The following is a 13,173-nucleotide window of genomic DNA, read 5'->3' on the forward strand; positions in this document are numbered from 1 at the left end:
TGTCATGTCTGGGCATCAAAACAACATTCAGCCCGACTCTCCCATCTTTGTCCATGGCTGCGAAAGAAAAGAGTGCTATAGTCCTGAACAGGCTGGATGCCAGGCTATGTGTCCTGTGAAGTCCAGTATAAGATAGGATGCTTACAGCTCTCCTGGAAGAACAACCACATTGAGGGAAAACCCTGGACTCAGGACAGCCTTTTCTCACACTTGCACATCTGGTCCAACAGAGGTCAATGCTTAGTGTAGGCACATGGGGCCTAGGGCAGCTGCAGATAAAAAGCCAGTGTCCCCCAAGCACCCCCAGATCATCTGTGTGTCTGTGCTGAGCCTGCAGCATGTGGAAGACCGTGATTCACTCCCTTCCTCTGGGCACAGTCAGGCTTCAGCTGATCCATGGGTTCTGATGCATTAATGATAATGTCACCAAGACATGGTGAGTTTGCCTCTGAAGGAGTGCTAGGCTATTTTTCATTAAATAACATAATTTGTTGCATTGGTATGCAAGGACAAATGGCACTGCCGAGCTGAACGCCTAGGAAAAAAAAAAAGAGTAATACAGTGTTGTTATTCATGGGCTGACGCCACGCTCCCAGAATATTCCTCATTTTGACTTAAATGTATCTTCTGCCCACTCAAAGCAAATGCAATTTTCCTTTTTATGACCGTCGGTTATTTACATGGAAAAAGTTTAAATAAGGCTGGAGCTCCTGACAGCTGCAGCTTCCACCACACCTGCAAGGAATTCTTGCCTTATATTATCCTAGAGGCCCTGACTGCACGGTGGACATCCCTGTGGTCTTAAGACACAGAGATAGAGGAAGGGTGGTGGTGCCTATGATGGAGGCCGTGTTGCCTATGGGCACGTCGATGGCTTTTACCAATAGCTGATCATTTTCATCATCATCCTGTCTACCTACCCTGCTCTGAAATGGGGCTGTTGTAGCCAGGGGCCACCCTAGTGCATAAAAGGACCTTTGTTCCACCTACCTTCCCATCAGCTTCGATGGAATATGCTTGGCTGATCTGGCACCAACAGCATCGTGTCCCCAGTGGTGTAAACTTGCTAGGTTGGTTGCACCTCACTCTCAGACTTCAGGACTCAGGCTCATACAGGATGAAGTCTTTAACTTTTAACTCAAGACTCAGACCTGAGGACTCAAGTCATGGTCTCAAGCCTCCAAACTGACTCATGTTTAGTCCTCTGAGATCAGGCTTCCATACTCAAGTCTCAGGATGAAGACTCACACATCCTCACACTTTTGTGTGGATACAGAGAGAGGCAGAACACAAATGCCTCCGTACTCAATCAGCTTGCCCCTAGATACCCACAGCATCATCGTCACAATAGAACCAGCACTTATAGAGGGAGCCAACACACCTGAATCCAAAGCCTCCTTAGAGGTGGCTTTATGGAGGATTTAGGAAGAGGTCTATCTACCATAATGCTTAGGGGTAAGGCATAGCAGCCACAAGGTAAAGTGCCTGTCATATAGCCTGAGTAAGATGGGAGCATTTTGGACAAACTTTCTGAGCGTGAGCTGTGTGGAAAAGACAGTGAGGACCAGCAAGGAAGGGACACAGTGGGCACCGGATACTTACTCCATGTGCCAGATTCTGAGTTGGCAAGTGGCATGGCTCTGTTCTTGCTTTGTGCACTGTGGTGATTTGAGTAAGAATGGACCCCTTAGGCTCATGTACTTGAATGCTTAGTCATCAGGGAGTAGCACTATTTGAGAAGGATTAGAATAATTAGAAGGCGTGGCCTTGTTGGAGTAGGTGTGGCTCTGTTGGAGGCAGTGTGCCAGTGCGAGGTCGACTTTGATGTTTTACAAGCCATGCTAGGTCCAGTCCAGACTCTCTCTGCCTATGAATCAGGATGTAGCTCTCAGCCACTGCTCCATTGCCTGCCTGCATGCTGCCATGTTTGCCAGCATCATTGATAATGGGCCAAACATCTAAAATTGTAAGCAAGTCCACAGTAATGCTTAGTACTTACATGCTTTCCTTTACAGGGGTCATGGTGACTCTTCACAACAATACAACAGTAACTAAGGCATGCATCAAGGATGCATTAGTCTGGGGTGGTGTCTTCAAACTGCAGGTAGGGAAGGCTTACCAGGGCAAAATACACCATACTCAGAATCCTGGGTGCGTTCGTTGTGTGTGGGCCAAGAAGGTGGCCAGGAGTATGGTTTTCAGCTGAGACTTATGGCAAGACTTTGGTCCTCATTGGTTTCAGGGGTGGAGCTGGCATATGCTGGAGTCAGGAATGCTGGCAAACACCCCCACAAGATCCAGAGCCCTGAGGGAGCAGTGGTGGGTGGAGAAGGAGCTGCAGAGGATCCCATGCCTGCAGCACACACAGAAAAGGAAAGTTCCCTGCTCAGGAAAAGCCAATATCCAGGAGGCTGCAGCAAGTCCACACACGCTGAGGAAAAGTGGACAAACCAGCCAGGGGGCCAGGACTGCTGCTGGCTGTGGAGTCTGTGCAGCTGGCTTTACTGAGAGCATCGTGTGTATTCCTCAGAGACGGTGAGGATACATTAGCCCCAGGACCCCTTTAAAATGCCATGGAAAAGAGACAGCAGGAGCTGTGTCTGAACAGCATAAACCAGCGGGGGGACGAGACTCCAGGTAAATTGTGTCCGCTTTACTCTTAAAAGGCACGTTTGGAAGCATGCATGATGAATTTAGGCGATTCCCAGGATTATTCTGATAAAACTCCAGCACTGAGATCCGGGCCGAAAGGTGTCAGATTTGTGATCAGCTTGATAGCTCATTTGTTCTTCAGGAGACCTTAAACTTTGTAAGATCAAGTTATCTTGCATTAATGCAAAGATAAAAGGCAGAGGAGAGGAAATTTTTACCATGTTATAAAAATGGGAAACACAGAGGATGTCAATCTATCGCCCAAAAGGCAAACGCTTTATGCTTTCCAAATGATTCTCCTCTCCTCTCTCCTACCAGGACTGGAAAGGCACCACACTAGCTGTGGGATTTCAGGCAGACAGACAGACAGGCAGACAGGCAGACAGGCAGACAGACAGCACTGTGGAACTTGGCAAGTATTTCTATGTTTAGTGTAAGGCTCTGGATTCATGAAGAAGTGAGGGGATCACAAAGCCATGAGCTGCATCAGTGCTAAGAGAAAAAATAACTCAATGAGGAGAGGGCCTGGGGGGTCTGTGTGGCTGGACCTAATCCTGAATGGATGTCTACTCCTCGTCCATGCTTGCAACAGATGCCTGTGATTACAGAGATAACATTCTGCCCCCCATTGAGTGTCTCATATCCTGTCTCCTCCCCCACTTTCATGACCCTATGAAGCGTCTCTGGGATATTCCTCTGCCTCCTGCCATGGTCGACTTTTTTACTAGGGTTCCTAGCTTCCCAGCCTGTCTCCCTTATGGGATGTTCTTGACGTGACCCAAAGTCAAGTATTTGGGGTTCTGTTTACCAACATGAGTAGCTCAGCTCTGTCTCCCAGATAAATATCCCAAAGCTCTGGCTCCTGGGATTCTGAATACGGCTGTACTGGGAGACACAGCTTCTATGGATATTACTGATATAAATAGGTCATAAAGGAAGGGAGAGTGTCACAAAACATTAAGATGAATGTCCTTATGAAAGGAGGTGATCAGGACACAGACTCGCTCTGAGAGACGACCCTGTGAGGAAACAAGGGTAAAGTGGGAGGAAAAGATCCACAAACCAAGAGGAAAGGGCTAGAAGAACCAGTCCTGGGATGCCTTGGTCTTTCAAGCCTCCTGGACCAAGAGAGGCAAGGTGTGTTGCTCAAGCTGCTCTGCTATCAGCTGCTACAGAAGCCGCTCAGTCTATGGTTCTCTGGTCTGAACCAGAGCAAATTTGCTCCCACCATATCCTGCAGGGGACCAAGCCTGGGCTGAATGAAGTCTGAACGTCTTCCTGTATGTACCAGATGGAAAAGCGGCAGTCCACCGCAGGTGTGTGGATCACAGTTCTCACCATGGGGTCAAAGGTGAGGGACACGTGTCTAGATCAGGGGGCCACCCCAAGTCTTGAAATGTACTGGGAGGAAGAGAGGATGGCTAGACTTTGTAGTCAGTGGGGGAAGGGATGTGAGGGAGGTGCCCTCTGTGGGAATGTGTGTGCAGTCAACCGCTTTACCTCTAAGTAAACAAAAGCCCATAAGTGGCAACGTCTCAGACTCCCACAGCTCATCACTGTGTGTGTTCCCTTTTCCCCTTAAAAGGTTTTTTTATCATATAGGACTTACAGGCCCGATGAGCCGCTCTATGGGTGTTCCCACAGGCAGAGATTCCAGCAACCTGGGGAACTGCTCTCTAGAAAAACACGGTGACCAGAGGGATCCTTGGCATTGTTCAGCTCATGAACGTGTAATAGGGGGACTTCAGTTCTTAGTCGAGCATCTCTCGGGCTGCCTGCAGGGCTTCTGATTCTGGAAAGTTCTGTGTTCTGAGGTATCATCTATGTATGCCCTGGGGAGTAAGGACAAGTATCACGTGTTTGATGCTCCTCGTTTGGGGGAAGCTAAGATGCAGTAATACCTAGGGGTAGCAGAAAGAGGAATGCCTATAAGATCACGCCGCTAGTGTGATGGAGAGATTGTCCACTCTCATGTCTCCATGCCGGGAAGTACCACATGTCCTTCCTGGCAGCAGTGCAGCCTCTTCTATAGTAAGGCTTGGACTAGGAGCTCTGTCAGGCTCTGGGAGAAGGTGCTCATGTCAGGGCTCTCCGAGCATGTGGCTCTGGGATGGTGGCTCTTGGCAGAGGACACTGAATCTGAGAACTGGCTGTTTAACCTCTGGGATCTCTGATGCTAAAAACAAGATTCTCTCACATGTAGCCAAGGCCACCTGAGCTTGGGGACCCTCTGCATTCTGGGATAGAATGAGATCCTTTCTTTCCACGTCCTTTCCTTTAGAGCTTAAGTCTAGTGCCCTATTCCATGACCTAGATAGCATTGAAAAGGAATGAACCTCTTTAAGAGCCACCCACTCCTGCACAGACAGCAGGACCTATGAGTGCCTGAGTCTCCAGGTCGCCTCTGGTTTCTGTGGATGTACACAGTGCAGGCCACCTTTTGTATAGCACACACTGCACAGGTTGCTGAGTCAGTTCAGCCCTGCCCACACAGTGCTGGCTGGGGACTTAGTGTGTTTAGTGGGACATAGCAGCCTCTGTATGTCACACTACATGCCATCACCCTCTTTTTTAAACTACCCCATCTCCAATTCATCACCCTCCCTCTGGATTGGCCTCTCAGTTCCCTTCTCTTTCTCTCTGCATCTGCTTCTGCCCATCTCTCTTTGGCATCCTTTTTCATATTCTCCCTCTTCTGCCCCCTCAAATTGAGGAATGTCTCCCTGAACTTCCAACACCAATTCCTCTCCTTTACATATGAAAAAAGAATGAGAGGACCATTAACTTGCCAGGAGTAAGGAACAGGCACCCGACTGACCAGTGTGCAGGCCAAGGCAAGAGGGGTCTGAGCCTCTGTGATTGTCTTCTACCCTCTCGCATTCATCCTGGGTCGAGCTTGCTGCTTGGCACATCCTAGCTTCTCCTATGTATGGCGACATTCACTCCTAGGTACCAACAGTGAGGCAAGTGTGCCGTACTACCTAGCTGAGATGAGGTTACCTCCATTCCCAAGCCACTGGCTTAGTGCTTTCTTCTCTCTGCACCATGTGTCTGGGACCTCACACTCCGAGGATCCCCATGTTGGCAGGAAAGAGCGGAGGTGTAGCACAGGGACAGAAACTTAAAGAGGGTGTTGAGGAGAGCACATCCTGAGTGAGGACCGGGGTCCTCTGTTTCCTGAGACTGTTTTCTGACCAGAGTATTGGCATGAGTATTTTCTGGATTTTTAGATAGAGGGATAGTCACACCTCTGCTTAGATGATGGCCCGTCCCCTGTGTCAGGATGTGGCTTCTCATCCACGCTCTTCTCTTTGATATCTACATGGTAGACAGTGAGGGTAAAAATCCTTGCCTTTTGAATGACGACCCCCTTATGGGACACACATGTGCTGTAAGACGCCTGTTATGTTTGTAAGTAAATTTTAGGAGCCAGTGCTACTGGCAGGGAGGGGCTGACTCTCTCTTGGGATATTTACACCCAAGGGGGGAAAAACTGGAGCAAACCTTCCTGGCCCTGTCTTGGAGTCACAAGGCTGCAAAAACTAGCAAGAATCTCAGAGAGTTCCAAGAGTCTTTACAGGGGCAGTGCCCACCTCATTTCTTCCTCACAGTACCTCGAGGTGGGTTCTTCATGTCTTGCCTTGTCCTACTGGGTCCTAAGAACCAGCTCTAGATTCCCCCCAGGATTGTTCCTGAACTTTAGTTCCAAGCAAGGATCAAACGCCTCCAGGTAGGTAAGTGCCACTGAGGCTCCGGGAGAGGCTTGAGACCTGAAGTGGGCTGGAACTCTGACCCTCCAGGATCATCATAGGAGAGCCAGCACTGCTGCAGCTATTTCTAGCATCAGAGGACCTCTAACCGCATGCTATTGTGTTTTTAGTAAAGACACTATGCGCCGGGGGGGGGGGGGGATTGTGAAGCAGGTCATTAGCAGAATCTCTTGCCCAGACGGGACCACCTGTTCCTGGTCACCCAGCCCATTCCTGGGCATTCGGCTTGAGAAGATGGGTCAGGGGCCCGGACAATGGGGGCAACAATGAACTCCACTGTCCAGTTTCCCTGTCTGTAGTACCTCTCGCTGAGCATCAAATTATGGGCTTGGGTTGAACCTTTTCCCTTTAGTTGGAAGGATCTCGTCGTCATCGTCTTTTATTTTATTTTGGGGCAAAATTAGATGAGAAAAAGCTCTCTGTGCATGACAGTCATTTCTGGAAGAAAAGGCGAATGAAATTATCCCTGCGGGGCCGAAGCTCCTTTCACATAGGAAGAAATAAATTTGCGCAGAGTGTTTTCCTCACAGAGAGCAGACTGGCGTGCCGAGGAAGCAGAACCCAAACTTTATTCAGCGAACTCTTCCCCCGTGCCTTAGCTACCCTGCCCTAGACTCTGGGACACAGTCCTGTGGGGTGTATGTGCATGGAATATGTGTGCATGAGAATCTGCGTGAACATCAGTTCTGTGTGCATGTATGAGTGAGTGTGTACACATGTCTGTACATGTGTGCAAGTGTGGGAGAGTGTGAGGGTGCTTTCTTGGGGGTGTCCACAAGTTTGGGGCAGTAGAAGGAGGTAGTGGCCATAGCAACTGTGGCCCAGGAAAGGGGAACCAAAGTTTGGTTTTCTTCAGGAAGAACTGGTGAACATTACAAGGCAACTTTTTTTTTTTTTAGTTGAGAGACAATGGAGGCTTTACAAACATATGGAGGTGGAAAATGCATGCAGAAAACTTAAGGGAAATGGAAACAGTCTCTGCACAAAGTCTCTCACGTGTGCGAGGCACAGGTCCTGATTTGCAGGGCCTCCTATACTGGCATTTGATCGTGCAACTAATTCCAGGTGGAGTGTGGTCCCAAGGTGCAGCTGTGGCTCAGGGAGGGGCCTGTCTCCAGGGAATGTGTCCAGGAGGCATGCTGTGGGTCACAGAGACCAGAGAGGGGCTTATGCTGGCTCTGAATCACGGTGGGAGATGAAGACAGCCCTAACGGGTTCACCCATCCTCTTCCTGCCTCCTCTCCAGGGAGGTGGTCACAACCTTTGTGTCTCAGGACGGTGATGGCTACTGCCCAGATAGTTGTGGCCTCTTGAACTGGGTGGAAGGCTGAGCCCAGATCACATGGAAATTGACATCGTAGCAGGACTTTCATCTCACACTGAATATATAGTGAACAGAGGTCCTGTGCTGTGTCCTGCCCTGCAATAATCTGGCTGACTTACCAACTCCTATCTTTCTTCCTGAGGTCCTAGTCTCTGCTAGGCAACCTCGGGTCCAAGTCATGACTCCTCTTCCTCATCTGATGCAGGAGCCCCTGAACCTTCCTATTGGAGCCATCACTGATCTGCTGGACACGGGATGCTCTGACAGCTTGTGCATCCTGTAGTTTTAGCAATCTTGTTGCTTGGTGTCCTCTATTCTGTGCGTTCCGTGCCCACTCTCCTACCGTTTCAAAACGCAAACACAGCCATCGCTTGATCTGCCACCATCTTAGGGGCTCAGGTAAGCTTATTCATCTCCTAGGGAAGCTCAGGTTGCAGCCACTGGAGGCAAGGAGTGGGTTGTACAGAGAGCATCTTCTTGCTCCGTCCTTGGATGCTTCACGTCACGAGGGATGTTATTTTTGTTAAGGACATCTGCAGAACACATCTGTTAATTTTCTGTATTTGTTTATCCACAGTAAAAATCTGAATTAGTAACTGTTTCACACTGCAGCTCACAAATAAACAGGGAAGAGGCAACACAACAGAAAACCTAAGCAGAGGCCCAAAGAGGCTTCTGGCAGCTTCCAGAAAAAGACAGAAGAGGTGGGAAGGACCTTCGTGGACAAGCCTGTACACCTCTGCCATTGGCTGGGTTGGATGGGCGTGTGGACATGGGGCCCTCCTCAACACCTGGCTCCTTCTCATGGCTGCTAAATATTGTAGAGTATAGTACAGTGAAGACCCCCAGAGGTGGGGGTGAAGTGGGTGTGAGGGGTGGCCACCTCAGCACACTGGGACTAGAGCTGGTGGTCAGGTGATCTCTATGGGCCGTTTCCTTTTCCCATCAGTTAGCTCCGTCCTAGCACATCCAGGTTAACAAAGACAGTAGCTTGCTTTGTGGGTCTTTGGGTTGCCTGGGTGAAGCACTTCATTCTAGTCATGTCCCGGCTCAGTTCCTGAAAGAGAAAAGACCAGAACGGGGGTACCCTCCAGCACAGCTACTATCCTATAACCTAGAAGGTTCTTTTGCTGTCTCAACATATCACTTTAGAAATGAGAAAACTGAAGCTGGAGGGGCCAGTGTGTGTGTGTGTGTGTGTGTGTGTGTGTGTGTGTGTGTGTGTGCGCGCGCGCGCGCGCGCGCTCATGTGCACATACGTGGCCAGAGAGAGATAAAAGAGCTAGGCATTGCTATTTGTCACAGACCAGGTGTTTTTAGGTGTCTGTTTTCTCATGGGAGGAGAACATGGGTTTGCCAAGCATTCTGTAGCGCACAGCAGCTCACATGTGTCACAGTCCCGCAAATGAGACCAAAGGGTTCTCTGTTCCTGGTGGGAGGACACACCCACATTGAGGAAGGGAGACTCTGGCTTTCAGGGGGCTGCCACTATCAACAAGTGACAAGCCTTCTCTTCACAAACCTGTGTGGTGGCAGCAGCGCAATAGAAGAATCTCTCTCAATAAAGAATTACACCTCTTCAGAGTTTAATTACGAACAGCCCTGTCATTCGGAGATTAATGGTGAATGGATTTCCCCCTCCTTTTTTTTTTTTCTTTTCTTTTCTTTTCTTTTCTTTTTTTTTAACTTCGGATGACTGCAGATGGAGGAAGCCATCGCCTTTCTTCTCTAGGACATGGAGACAAGTACTAATGGTGGAGATGGGCAGAGGACACAAGGGGATCACTTCTCAGCAGCTGGGCAGAGGAGAAAGGTGACAGGAATGCTCCAAGGTGATGAGACCCTTTGGGGCCTCAGGGAGTGAAGGAGATCTTCAGGCATGGAAGCCCTATCTACCTGTGACCCCGTGGGACAACAGTGAAATCAGAAAGGACCCCAGCACTCCACACATACACAGACCCTTCCTGGGTATGAGGTCATTTGCTTCTTGTGGTGGCTCTGGGAATAGCTACCACTGCCCCCATTATCCCTGGGCCCCTAGTGCATATGTCTCTCTGCCTGGGCTGGGCTGTTACCACAGCTGCATGGTCCTTTCTTCTATGATGATGTAGTTATAGTCTGACCTCGGGGAGATGCTTTGCCTTCTACAACGTCAAGGCAAAGGTTCTCAGTGTCTAAGGAGATCTTTCACAAGGCCTGGAGCCCGACAAATCCTCCACAGCAGGAGATAGGCAAAACAAGTATTTCTTATACAAGCACCAGCCTCCCAGAAGAAGGGTACAGGGTGAGGAGACCATGTATGACCCATCATGGACCACACATAGGGTCTGGCTTTAGCTTCCTCATCTTGTGGAGCCAAGTACTGTTGTCTGAGCGACTAACAAGGACCTCAGCAGTGTGCCTCTGATCTGAGCAGTAGGCAAGGCACATAGCCTCTGAAATATGCTGTAATTAATGTTGTTATCAAATGAAAATAAAGCTTACAGGCAGATGTCTATAGTAGCATGATTAAAAGTAGCCTGGGTGGAAACTTTGCAAAAGTTCATACTGATAATGAATTGACATAATATGACATATTCATGCATAGGCCTAAGAATGACTTGTGGACACATTAACAGAGCCTGTGTGAACCTTATTTGGGGGTTGAAAGAAGCCACTGTAAAAGGATACACACTGTAGGTCTTCAGCTATGCAAGATGGCTGAGATAAATCCACAAATACAGAGTAGGAGTCTGGAGGAACAGGAGCAACGGTAGGGGCTTCTCACACTTTCTCAAGTGACAAATGCTATAAAATTAAGGCTGATAATAGCATGATCCTGGGGCTGCAGGCTCTGCCAGCCAGTCGTCTGAGGAGACCTGGCCCTGCCAATGATTCCATCAGAGCTCTCTGAATTTCAGTTCTCAGACAACACACCCTTTGCGTGTGTGTTTAATGGCAGCCTTTGAATTACCAGATTGTAATATTGTATCCGGCCCCTGCAGAGATCGCATTATCCACTCCATAAACAAATAGCATGGACTCATTAAGTTATTAATATCGTACAGAGCCACAATCACCCTGTTTACATCTTCGAGCAGATTTATGAATAATACAACCATTAATCACCCCGGAACGGGAGGGCTTAGAGGAGGGAGACCACTGTGGGCCTTCCCACCCTGAGCAGAAACCCTGAGTTCTAGCCAGCCTCCTGCCCTAGGCTCTTGCCCTAGTCCCCAGGTACTCAGTAGTCTACAAGTGTGCCCTGTTGTCTCCAGTGAGGCTGATGGTGGGTCCAGCACTCTCAGCTTGGCTTATTTATTTATTTATTTGTTTATTTATTTATTTATTTATGGTTTTTTCAAGACAGAGTTTCTCTGTGTAGCCTTGGCTGTCCTGGACTCACATTGTAGACCAGGCTGGCTTCGAACTCACAGGGATCCACCTGCCTCTTGTCTCCTGAGTGCTGGGATTAAAGGCGTGCGCCACCACCACCACCCAGCCTCAGTTTGGCTCTTGATGAAACTTACACCAGCCCCTCTGATGAGATTTTTGAGGGAAAGGGTTGTGGGTCCAGATGAGTGTGTGCCTGGCTTGCTTATCAATCTGTGAAGGTTGGTGAGATCACCAGCAGGGTCAATCCAAGGTAAAGATGCAAGTGACCCCTGAGTCCCCTTATCCGTGCTTGGTTTCCATCTGTGTGTGGTTTTGGTCAAAGCCAGTTCCTGCTCCATGCTCTTCCAGATGTCACTGCTCCACTTGTGCCCTGCCCTGCCCTGCCCTGCTCTGCCTTACCCTGCCCTGCCCTGCCCTGCCCTGCCCTGCCCTACCATGCCTTACCTTCCCCTGCCCTGCCCTGGGCTTGCAGGTGTAAGGTAGGAGCATGGAGCAGATCTTAGCAATGATGTGTTCTTGGGTGTGTACTGTGATCAGCAGATGAGGTGAAAACAAATCAGTCTTAGGAAATAATTTAACTAATAAAGAGATTTTTTTTTCTTATTTCTTTTACTTCTTCAAACTGTTTTTTTTTTCCCACCGTGAAAATGCAGACGGCAGCTCCTGTTCTGGTTTTGACAGTGTTGGTCTCTCTCAGTCTCTCCTTATCTGTCAATGCATTATCTTTCTTGCTCTGTTATCTATCTATCTATCTATTTATCTATCTATCTATTAACTATCTCTCTATCATCTTGTTATTGTTAGCATCTATCTATAATCTATCTTCTATTATTACCTATTTTCCTTCTTTAGTATAAATCCTCATTTATTTATTTATTTTAATCCTTTTTAAAAATTAATTTATTCAGATTACAACTAAATTGTTATCCCATTATTTGTATCCTTCCATTCTTCCCTCCCTTCCACTTTCACCCTATTCTCCTCCCCTAGGTCTATGACCAAGGGGGATCTCCTCCCCCACTTTATGGTCTTAGGCTACCAAGTCTCATCTAGGTAGCCTGCTTATTCTTTCTTTGAGTGCCACCAGGACACCCCACCAAGAAGAGGTCATCAAATATGGGGCACTAGAGTTCATGTCAGAGTTAGTGTCTGCTCTCTACCCAACTGTGAAGAATTTCCTGTCCATTGGCTAGATTCAAGTAGGAGTTTGATGTTTATTACTTGTAATGTCCTTGGTTAGTGCAATAGTTTAAACAGACCCCCCTAGGACCTGATCCACCTGTTACAAGGTTCTTCTTGTGGGTTTCTAAGATCCTCTGGAACCTTCTATTTCCCCATCTCCTGTATGTCTCTTACCAGAAAATGCTATATTGCACAACAGGGATATATGCTTAACCATGTTCATAGCAGCCTTATTCATAGTAGCCAGAACCTGGAAACAGCCTAAATGTCCCTCAGTTGAAGAATGGATAAAGAATCTATGGTACATTTATACTATAGAATACTACTCAGCTATAAAAAACAAGGAAATTCCAAATTTTGTGGACAAATGGATGGCACTAGAAATGATCATACTGAGTGAGTTAACCCAGAAGCAGAAAGAATCACATGGTATATACTCACTTATAATTGGGCACTAGCCCAAAAGGCATGTCCCATGAACGTCTTCACTTACCAGGAGATGGAGGACATCACACTAGGACTCTTGGTAAATCCCCACTTAATACTGGGGATAGAACCCAAGTCCTTACACTTGCCAACAGGCCACATATATTAAGACAGCTCTCTGTGTCTGATGGCTTAGTCCATTTGTTTGGTGCCAGTGTATAGCCAAGTCACAGAAGCCTGCATGTAAATCCTCTACCAAGAAATGTTAGATGTGTTATCCTTGAAGCTCTGCAAGATTCTGTCCACATTGGTGGGGGGATGGGAGAGAACAAGATCAAGAGATGAGAAGGAATCAGGCAGGGCAGGGGAGGGAGAGGCTCTTCCTGGACCCATGCCAGGACCAGATATCACCAGTTAAAAAGTTCTAGTTAAAGATCTGCTGAT

At 48.1% G+C, this 13,173-nt stretch overlaps 1 long non-coding RNA gene across 1 annotated transcript in view; it reads left to right on the plus strand.

Annotated features, from left to right (window-relative positions):
* Positions 1-2,489: 2,489 nt before the first annotated feature.
* Positions 2,490-13,173, plus strand: part of LOC311578327 — a 45,899-nt gene continuing 35,215 nt past the window's right edge. Inside the window, exon 1 of the long non-coding RNA XR_014772837.1 lies at positions 2,490-2,637. This is a non-coding gene — a long non-coding RNA (uncharacterized lncRNA). The remainder of the gene's footprint in view (positions 2,638-13,173) is intronic.

This window comes from Acomys minous (genome assembly GCF_964271855.1).
Source record: "Acomys minous genome assembly, chromosome: 12".
In the NCBI taxonomy this organism is placed as follows: domain Eukaryota; kingdom Metazoa; phylum Chordata; class Mammalia; order Rodentia; family Muridae; genus Acomys; species Acomys minous.